General features: G+C 45.8%; 1 long non-coding RNA gene across 1 annotated transcript; it reads left to right on the forward strand.

Moving 5' to 3' along the window:
- Positions 1 to 388: 388 nt before the first annotated feature.
- On the forward strand, positions 389 to 2,470 carry LOC100985556 (uncharacterized). The gene is made up of 2 exons (XR_004672750.2): positions 389 to 834; positions 2,015 to 2,470. It is a non-coding gene; the product is annotated as an uncharacterized LOC100985556 (long non-coding RNA).
- Positions 2,471 to 9,434: the final 6,964 nt, after the last annotated feature.

Raw genomic sequence — 9,434 nt, forward strand, 5'->3', positions numbered from 1 at the left:
TAGTGTGAATGAGCTCCAGCCACCACTTCCTGTGATTCATTCAGTACATGTTAACCAAGGGCTGCTGTTCCCCGTGCTGGGGATATGAAAACCTTGTCCCCGCCCTGTGAGTTCTACACTAGAGCAGGAAGTGGAAGGAAAAACATCACTGAAGCCAATGTGATCAGTGCAATATTAATCCCAGGGAAGCTTTAGGAGCACGGGTACTACTTACTGTGGATGACAGTTGGTCAAGGAAGGCTTCCTGGAGGAGGTGACAGCTAGGCTGGGTCTTAAGGATGAATGGGAAGAGAGAGGAGAACATGTGGATAAGGCCAGGCAGAAGGGCTGCACAGCCAAGTCACAGCCAAGACGAAATGCAGGGAGAGTTCTGGAAGCTGCATGTTTCATGCTGCCGGGTAGTGTGGAAGGACAGGCTGGAGCTAGGTAGCTAAGCAGCTTGGCAAATGGAGCTACTGAGGATTCCAAACAGGACCTCTGCAGTCGTCTCCACTGCTTATGGGTTGAACCACGTGAAATAGACAATATTCGGCCATTTAGGGCCAAGACAAATGCCAGCTTTGCGGGGTGCAGCCTCACAGAGAGGATGCTTGGGGGCCTTTGCAGAGGGTGGATGAGCAGAGGGCATCCTCCGGAACCTGCCTGGGGACCCGGCTCTGAGGCCGTCGGGCCGGTGGTGTCCAGATTCTCGTGTAGGCTGGGAGAAAGGGGAGGTTCAAGAAACATGGAGGAAGTGAAGCATCAGAGCCGGGGGGACGGGGTGCCGCAGAGGAGAAGGAGCACTGAGGCTGAGGTCCAGGCTTGCAGACACGTGGAGCATGAGTGTCCTGCCAGGTAAGAGACAGGGTGGAGGGTAGGGGCTTACAGCGGCTGTGATGAGCTCGCTTCAGATGAATCTGGAGAGTTTAGGCAACAGTGTATAAACCTGCGTGTGGCAGGGACTCCTGACACCTGACAGTGGTAGGATGAATCCACAGGGATGAAGCCGTCGTGGTGGGGTTTTCACAAATGTCGTGGATGATTTGGGGAAGGCGGGCCCTGCCAGTCTCTCTCACATCATATTTTGAGGCGGCCACCGTTTGGCCCAGCTGTGGTCTTGCTCTGTGCTCACAGGCAATTGCATGTCCTGCTGGCTCCAAGCTTTGAGACCAAGGAGGCCTTGGTGATTTGCAGGCCTCCATTTAGGTGGAAGGGTGATGGCTGGGCCTTCCAGGGAACCCAGCTCCGAGGAGTTGTCTGACCCCCTCAGGGCAGGCAGCACAGCTTATTAGAGGAGGAGCTGGGGGTCCAGGAGGCACGGCAGGCACTTGGGCCATCCAGGGCCCTCCATCGTGTGTTCCCATGGGCTCCCCGCTGGATGGCAACTTTTCCCCGGCTCTCCCTGCCTTCCTCCTCTTTGAGGCCCCTTTGGCTGTGGCCCCTTCCCGTTTCATGCACACCCCCAGCTGTGCCGTTGACCTCGACTATTCTAACTCAGTGTTTGCTGATTCTGCTGTCTTCCACACCACGTCACGGCAGCTCTGCACATCTCTCTCTAAGTGATGACTAACGAAGATAACAATCATAACCACAGACAAAGGCCTAAGGCCGGCCATGTGCCCGGCAGACTCTCATAGAAGGGGTTTATATGAACGAGCTCTTTAACCCCCCAACACAGCCAGTAAGTGGCTGAGTTAGGATTTGAACCCGAGGAAGTGGCGTGTCCCTGCTCATAGGTAAGTGGAGTCAAGGGTGTGGCAGCCCTTCTTTCCCTTTCCAGGAAAGACATGGTTTCAGCAGGGACCCTGCGGTCAGCATCTTGTCCTTTCCTTTGGTCAGGAGGAGTGACCCTTGTTGGGGAGGGGACCCTGAGGCTGGCGGGGAGGGCTGTGGGCAGGAGGAACTGTGGGATCCTCATCAGATCCACTCTCCAGGCAGCCACCTCCTGGGACCTGCACTGATGAGCATCACAATTAACGTCACAATTGTTAAAAAATGTTAAATACCTTCTGACTCCCCTTTTCTCTCAATATAGGTCTGTGGGTGTCTCTTCTGACCTACACCAGTTTCCAGGTTACCTGGGACCATGGATAACTCTCAGATCAGCAACTTGTCAGTTGATTTCCAAGCTGCTGTTGGCTGGACTCAGACTCAGCAGGGAGCACCTGGGCGAGCCCTGTGCTGCGGGCTGGACTCCGGCCCGTCTCGCTGATTACTCTTGCTTTTGCTCCCCAGTGTGTCCTCAAGAGGTCAGAGCCTGCTTGCTGTTTCTTCATGACCACGGGAGGAGGGGCACCAACATGAGGGTGCTAGCATCTCCCCAGTGGTGGCTTCCCAGGGCTGGGGAAACCCTGGGGGAGGGGTTGGGACAGGGACCTCTGCTGCCACTGCCTGGGTCAACTGCCTGGCAGGGCTGGCCGCTCGTGCTCAGAAGGCTGAGGCCTTACCTGCCTTCTCCTCTCACCCAGCGCCCATGCAAGGACACATCTGAGTTGGCGTTCTGTGTCTGCTCTTGAGCTACTCGCATGATAAGTCTTTGTTGTCCTGTGGGATGTCACCGGTTCATGCTGAAGAGAAATTGTAAAGGACTCCTTTGCCTGCTCAGGCCCCATGGCCTCTGTCATGTTTTGTCCCCGTCCCTTTGGGAGCACAGCAGCAGTGGGCTGGCTGGACTGTACAGGCGAGGTTCAGGGATGAGGTACAGTTGTGTGAAAGGTGAGCCTGCTGGACCGGGGAGCTTTCCTCAAGGCCTCCGCCTGGCTATGATGGCGTTAGGGTTGAGGGGAAGCTTCATCCAAAATGCACAGTACTTAGATGTCAAGATGATGTTGCTGCTCTCAGGATGAGTCACTCTCCACCACTGACTTCCTTTGATGTTCTGAGCTCAGCCTGGAGTCTGACCTGGGACTATAGCACTTGTTCTCCCAAGGGAAGGCTGGCGGCCAAACCCAGCTGCGCACACCTGAACCTGCTCCTTGGCAGAGATGAAGGGCGTGATGTTTCATAGCCACTCAACACCCATGGACAATTTGGCTCCTTGTAAAGACTTAGTCATGCCTTTGAACTGACTTACTTGAAATATAATTGCTCCTATTTTGCTCCAAAGACCGGTGGCATGATGGGTTAGAGTTATTTGTATTTATTGAGATTGTTGTAATTAGCAATCTCAGGGCTCAGTCTAACTGCATTATCCATGCTGGAAAACTTAAAAAAAAAATACAGTCCTTCATCTTCAGTTTTCCAATGGTCGCCAGTTATACACAGCTAATCTTTGCAGTGAAAGTTGTCTTTGGAGAATGTGCTTTCTTGGTCCCGGGTGGTTCTGGTCTTGGGCTGGGATCTACGTGAGCTGCTTTGAAGTAAGCTGACAACACACAATTATTAAGGCTATTTTGACCTGCAAGTATGGTTTCTTAAAAAGGAACAATTAAATACCATGTAGCAGTTATTTAGACTTTAGCATTGACTAAGGAAAGGAGAAAATGGAAGAAGAACTCCCTCCTGCTTAGATGCAGTCATTTTTTTTAAAAATAATCTTTTGGGGAATAAACTTAACCAAGGAGGTGAGGGACTTGTAAACAAAATGTTAAAACTGCACTGAAGACTAGAAAATGTTGATGAAAGCTGTTAAAGAAGACACAATTAGATGATGAAAACACATCCCATGTTCATGGATTGAAAGACAATATTGTTAAGATGTCAATACTATAGATTCTATGCAATCCCTGTCAAAACCCCATTTTTTTTCAAACATAGGAAAATCCATTCTAAAATTTATATGGACTCTCAAGGAACCCTGAGTAGACAAAACAATCTTGTAAAAGAACAATGTTGGAGGTCTCACACTTTCTGGTTTCAAAACTACAGTAATTAAAAAGCTACAGTAATTAAAACAGCATGATATTGTCACAAAGATATAGAAAAATAGAATAGAATATAAATCTTGGAAATAAATCTTCACATATATGGTCAAATGATCTTTGGTGAGGGTGCCAAGACCACTTACTGGGGAAAGGACAGCCTCTTCAACAAATGATGTTGGAAAAATTAGATATTTATATGCAAAAGAACGAAGTTGGACCCTAACTTTACACTATATACAAGAATCTACTAAAACTGGATTAAAGAACTAGCTATAATACCAAAAAGTATAAAATTTCTGGAAGGAAACATAGCGGAAAACTTCATGCATTGATTTGGCATGATTTTTTGCATATGGCATCAAAAGCACAGGTGACAAAAGCAAAAATAGAGAAATGGGACTACATCATACTTAAAAACTTCTGTGTATCAAAATACACAGTCAACACAGTAAAAAGGCAACCTGCAGAATGAGAGAAAATATTTGCAAATTATGTATCTGGTGAGGGGTTAATATCCAGAATATATAAAGAACATTTAAATCTCAGCTACAACAACAAAATAAGTAACTCAATTTAAAAGTGGGCAAAGGCCTTGAATAGACATTTCTTCAAAGAGGATATACAAATGGCCAAATAAGCACATGAAAAGATGCTCAATGTCACTAACATTAGATAAATGAAAATCAAAACCACAATGAAATATCGCCTGATATCCATTAGGATGGCTACAATAAGAAAAACGAAGTGTCGACAAGGGTGTAGAGAAATCGAAAACTTAATGTAAGTTGGTGAGAATGTAAAATGGTGTGGCCACTATGTAAACCAGTATGGTCGTTCCTCAAAAACTTAAAGGTAGAACTATCATAGGATCCAGCAGTGCCACTTCTGGTTACATACCCAAAGGAAATAAAAGTAGGATCTCAAATAGTGATTTTTATACCCACGTTAATAACAACAGTATACAATAGCCATGTGGTGGAAACGACTCAGACATCTATTCTCTTTTTAAAAAATTATTTACTTTTTACTGACACCTATTAGATGTACACATTTTCAGGGTACATGTGACAATTTGATACACTCACATAATCAAATTGGGGTAATGGGGATATCCATTACCTTAAATATTTATCTTTTCTTTATGCTAAGAACAATTGCATTATTCTCTCCTAGCTATTTCAAAACAACCGATTAATGTTAACTATAATCACCCTACTGATCTATCAAACACCAGGTCTGATTTCTTCTATGTGTAGGTTTATACCCTTAATCAGCCTTTGTTTTTCTCCACCCACCTCCCCTACCCTTCCCAGCCTCTGGTAACCACCAACCCAGTCTCTATCTTCACGAGGTTCTCTTTTTTAGCCCCCGTGTATGAGTGAGAACATGTGATATTTGTCTTTCTGTGCTTGGCTTATTTCACTTAACATCATGTTGCTGCAAATGACAGGATTTCATTCTTTTTTATGGCTGAATAATATTCCATTGTGTATTTATACCTCATTTTCTTTATCCATTCATCCACAGATGGACAGTTACATTGATCCCGTATTTTGACTATTGTGAATAGTGCTGCAATAAGCATGAGAGTGCAGATTTAAATATATACCCAACAGAGGGATTGCTGGATCATATGTGGTTCTACGTTTAGTGTTTTGAGGAACCTCCATAGTGTTCTCTACCATGGCTGTGAAAATTCACATTCCTGCCAATGGTGAACAAGGGTTTCCCCTTTCTCCACATTCTCACCAGCATCTGTTATTGGCTGTCTTTTGGAGAAAAAACATTCTGACTGAGGTGAAGTGATACTTCACTCTGGTTTTGACTTACATTTCTCTGATGATTAGTGATGTTGAACATTTTTTTTATATACCTGTTGACCATGTGTATGTCTTCTGTCAAGAAATGTCTGTTCAGATCTTTTGGCCATTTTAAAATCAGATTATTTGTTTTTTTGCTATTTGAGCGCCTTATATATTTTGCTTATTAATCCCTTGTCAGATAAAGAATTTGCAAATATTTTCTGCTATTCTGTAGGTTGTATCTTCATCTTCACTTTGTTGATTGTTTTGTTTACTGTGTAGAAACTGTTTTTTTTTTTTTTTTTTTTTTTTCGGGGGAGACAGTCTCACGATGTTGCCCTGGCTGGTCTTGAACTCATGGCCTCAAGTGATCCTCCTACCTTGGCCTCCTAAAGCTCTGGGATTACAGGCATGAGCCACCATGCCTGGCCTTGCGCAGAACCTTTTCATCTTTCGAACTCATTCTACAAGGCTAGCATTACCATGATACCCAAACCAGATAAGGATACAACAACAAAAAAGAAAACTACAGGCCAAGATCACTGATGAACATAGATGCACAAATCCTCAACAAAATACTAGCCAACTGAATTCAACAGCACATCAAAAAGATCATTCACCATGATCAAGTGGGTTTCACCCCAGGGTGCAAGGTTGATTCTACGTATGCAAACCAATAAGTATTGAAATGATCACATGATTTTTGTTCTCAGTTCTATTAATGTTCTTGATTCTGTTAATGTTCTGTTCACATTGCAGAAAAAGCATTTGACAAAATAATTTCAGTAGCTGCTGAAAAAGCATTTGATAAAATTCAGCATACCTTTATGATACAAAAAACCTTCAATAAACTGGGTATAAAAGAAACATACCTTAAAATAATAAAGGTCATGTTAATTCCCTGAGTGAATTCATATTAATTCACTGAGTCATGCAGATCTTCCAAATGTTGACACATTTCAGAATACCAACAGTGAAAAAGGTACATGACATCTAGGTGTTATTGCAAAAATAATTTTTACATCATGGATCCCCAGAGAATGCTTGGGGACCCTCGGGGATCCACAGGCCATGTTTCTGTGAACTGCTGTATGATCCAAAACACATCCTATCACTGATTTCAGACCCAAGAGTAAAGGAAATTGGCTCAACCATTTTAGAAAGAGGGATGCAGAGTTCCATGGCAGAAGGCACAGATGCAGGTGGGGAAGGATGGGAGCCAGAAGGCGGCCCATCACAGAGCTCTCGCTGAGGACTGGCATCATAGCAGAAGTTGATCCTGGGCTGGAGGTGTCTGGTCGGACCCACTTTATCGTTCATGTTCACATTTTGTTACCTGCCACCTTACATTATGGCTTAACTGTTTCGTGCGTGCCTGGCTGGTCATTCCACCAGGTAGTTAAGCTTCTCGTGATTAGAGATGAGTATTCCACATTCTCTCTGCACCCCTGGAATGGTGGCTGCACACCCAAGTCCTCTCTGCTTAACGTTCCTCCTCTAGGGTTTAGAGGAGCAGCTCTGCAGTCCGACTGTCCCAGTGCAAAGCCGGGCTCCACAATGAAGAGCCATTTGACAAGGGGTGAGTTAACTTTTCTAAAGCTCTCGGATGCCGTCTGTAAAGTGGCGCTGCTCCAAGTGTGCTGTGACGGTTGGAGGAGATAAGGCTTGGAGAGCTCTGAGCACCCAGAAGGCAGTACGCCGCGGCGGATTTGAGTCATGGACTTTTCATCCCAGGGCTCTCCATTTTCACCAGCACTTGCTGGTGGTGGTGGGGATGAACGTGTTCCTCTCTGAAGGTACCGGGCTGGGCTGCCTGCCTTTTTTTTTTTTTTTTTTTCAGACGGAGTTTTGCTCTTGTTGCCTAGGCTGGAGTACAGTGGCAAGATCTCAGCTCACTGCAACCTCCACCTCCTGGGGTTCCAGCGATTCTCCTGCCTCAGCTTCCCGAGTAGCTGGGATTACAGGCATGCACCACCACACTTGGCTAATTTTTGTATTTTTAGTAGAGATGGGGTATCACCATGTTGGCCAGGATGGTCTCAATCTCTTGACCTCGTGATCTGCTCGCCTCGGCCTCCCAAAGTGCTGGGATTACAGGCAAGAGCCACTGCGCTTGGCCTGTCTGCCTATTTCTAAGCAATGAGGAAGGTAGCTTTAAAAACCAAGCACAGGTAGGGCCTGTTTGTTCTTTTCACAGTCTTATGAAATATTCTCCACAGTGTAAAATCCTTTCTGTTCCTCTCTTTTTGAAGAGCAGTTGAAGCTGAATATGCCCCTTTGCTCTTTCGTTGCCTAATGCACGTCTAGCAGTTTTTCCAGAAAGACCTTTGGGTCCAGGACCTGGTCTAGCTTCTAAGTCTGCTTTTGCTGAGCGTGGCAGCCTTGACAGAGTCAGGATTCCCAAAGCTTTCCCATCAGCCAACTGCACGTCCGTCTTCCCTCCAGGGCTCTTGTAACATGGGAAGGAGCTTCCACAAGATATTTATGAAATTTTATCAAAATCGTGATTGATGATGATGACCCTTTTTTTTCATGAAATTCTTAAATGACTTAATTTTAGTTTCTTTGTCTATTTTAGCCCATTTCTGCTCCCTAAAGGGACTAACTTCTCAAGAAGAAATTCTGACTTCCTGTTTACATTTTTCTTTTCCTTTTCAAAGGAGAATGTAGTTGGTTCCGTGAGCTAAGTGTGTCTTTTAAGATCCCCCACCTCATCCAGAGCTGGGCTGATGCTGTCACTCCTCTCATAGCCCACTCCTCTGCAGGGTGACCTGGGATCACTCAAAGTATGGATCACTCTGTGCTGGTCTATTCTGCAGGACACTTGTCTCATCTCAATGAAACTGGGGGCGCAATGGTTCGAGGGACTGTGACACACTTGTCCACTCTGTCTCCTACAGGACTTGTCTAGCCTCATCTCAGAAAAGTCAGCCCTTTGGATATTCACAGTATTGAGTTTATTCAGGAAGAGCTTGAAGAGACATTTTTGATCACCGACTGTTTGCTAGATCCTGGACGAAATTCACCCTGCTTTCAAATCCCTTGTGTTCTAAATCCCTTATCAACGATATGCAACTGTCATACCCAAAGGAAAGCAAACACTCATATTTAACGTGTCCCTCTGCCCTGGCCGCGAGTTCTGTGAAGATGGATTGGGATCTGTAACTGTCATCCCCAGAGGGAAAGAAATACTCATATTTAACGTGTCCCTCTGCCCTGACCACGAGTTCCGTGAAGACGGAGTGGGATCTGTGTGTTCAGCGCTGGGTAGGATGCAGGTCGCTTGCATGCAGCAGCTTCAGCCTTGACACCTGGGTCCTCCCCTGGGTTTTGCTCAGTCCCAGGTAAACGAGGTGTGCAGTCCAGGAATGGGGCCTGTAGGGCACCCGAGCCAGTGGCACAGATATGAACTTTACCTGAAACTCAAGATTTTCATTTCTGTATGTTATTCAAGTATGCAAGCTGGTTGAGCTGAGGCTTCACTTCCTTTTTTTTTTTTTTTCCTTTTCTTTTCTCAGCCTGACGCAGGGAAGTTTTTAATCTGTTCTTCCTCTTCCTTCTCCTCGGTTGTCCAGGCCTGAGTGTTCAGCACGTTCCCTCCAGGAAGTTTAGAGTGGCATCTCTCCGAGGGCAAGACCCTGGTGAGGATGGACGTCTTAGCCTCCACGCTGAGTGGAAGGAGAGAGGCTTGGTCCAGCCCTCAAGGCCTTCTATGCCCACCAGGTATCCAGGAAGCCCTGGAGAGCCCCAAGCAGTAAACGGGAGAGGTGCTCCGTGGGAAATGCAGGCG

This window comes from Pan paniscus, chromosome 6 (genome assembly GCF_029289425.2).
Source record: "Pan paniscus chromosome 6, NHGRI_mPanPan1-v2.0_pri, whole genome shotgun sequence".
Lineage (NCBI taxonomy): Eukaryota > Metazoa > Chordata > Mammalia > Primates > Hominidae > Pan > Pan paniscus.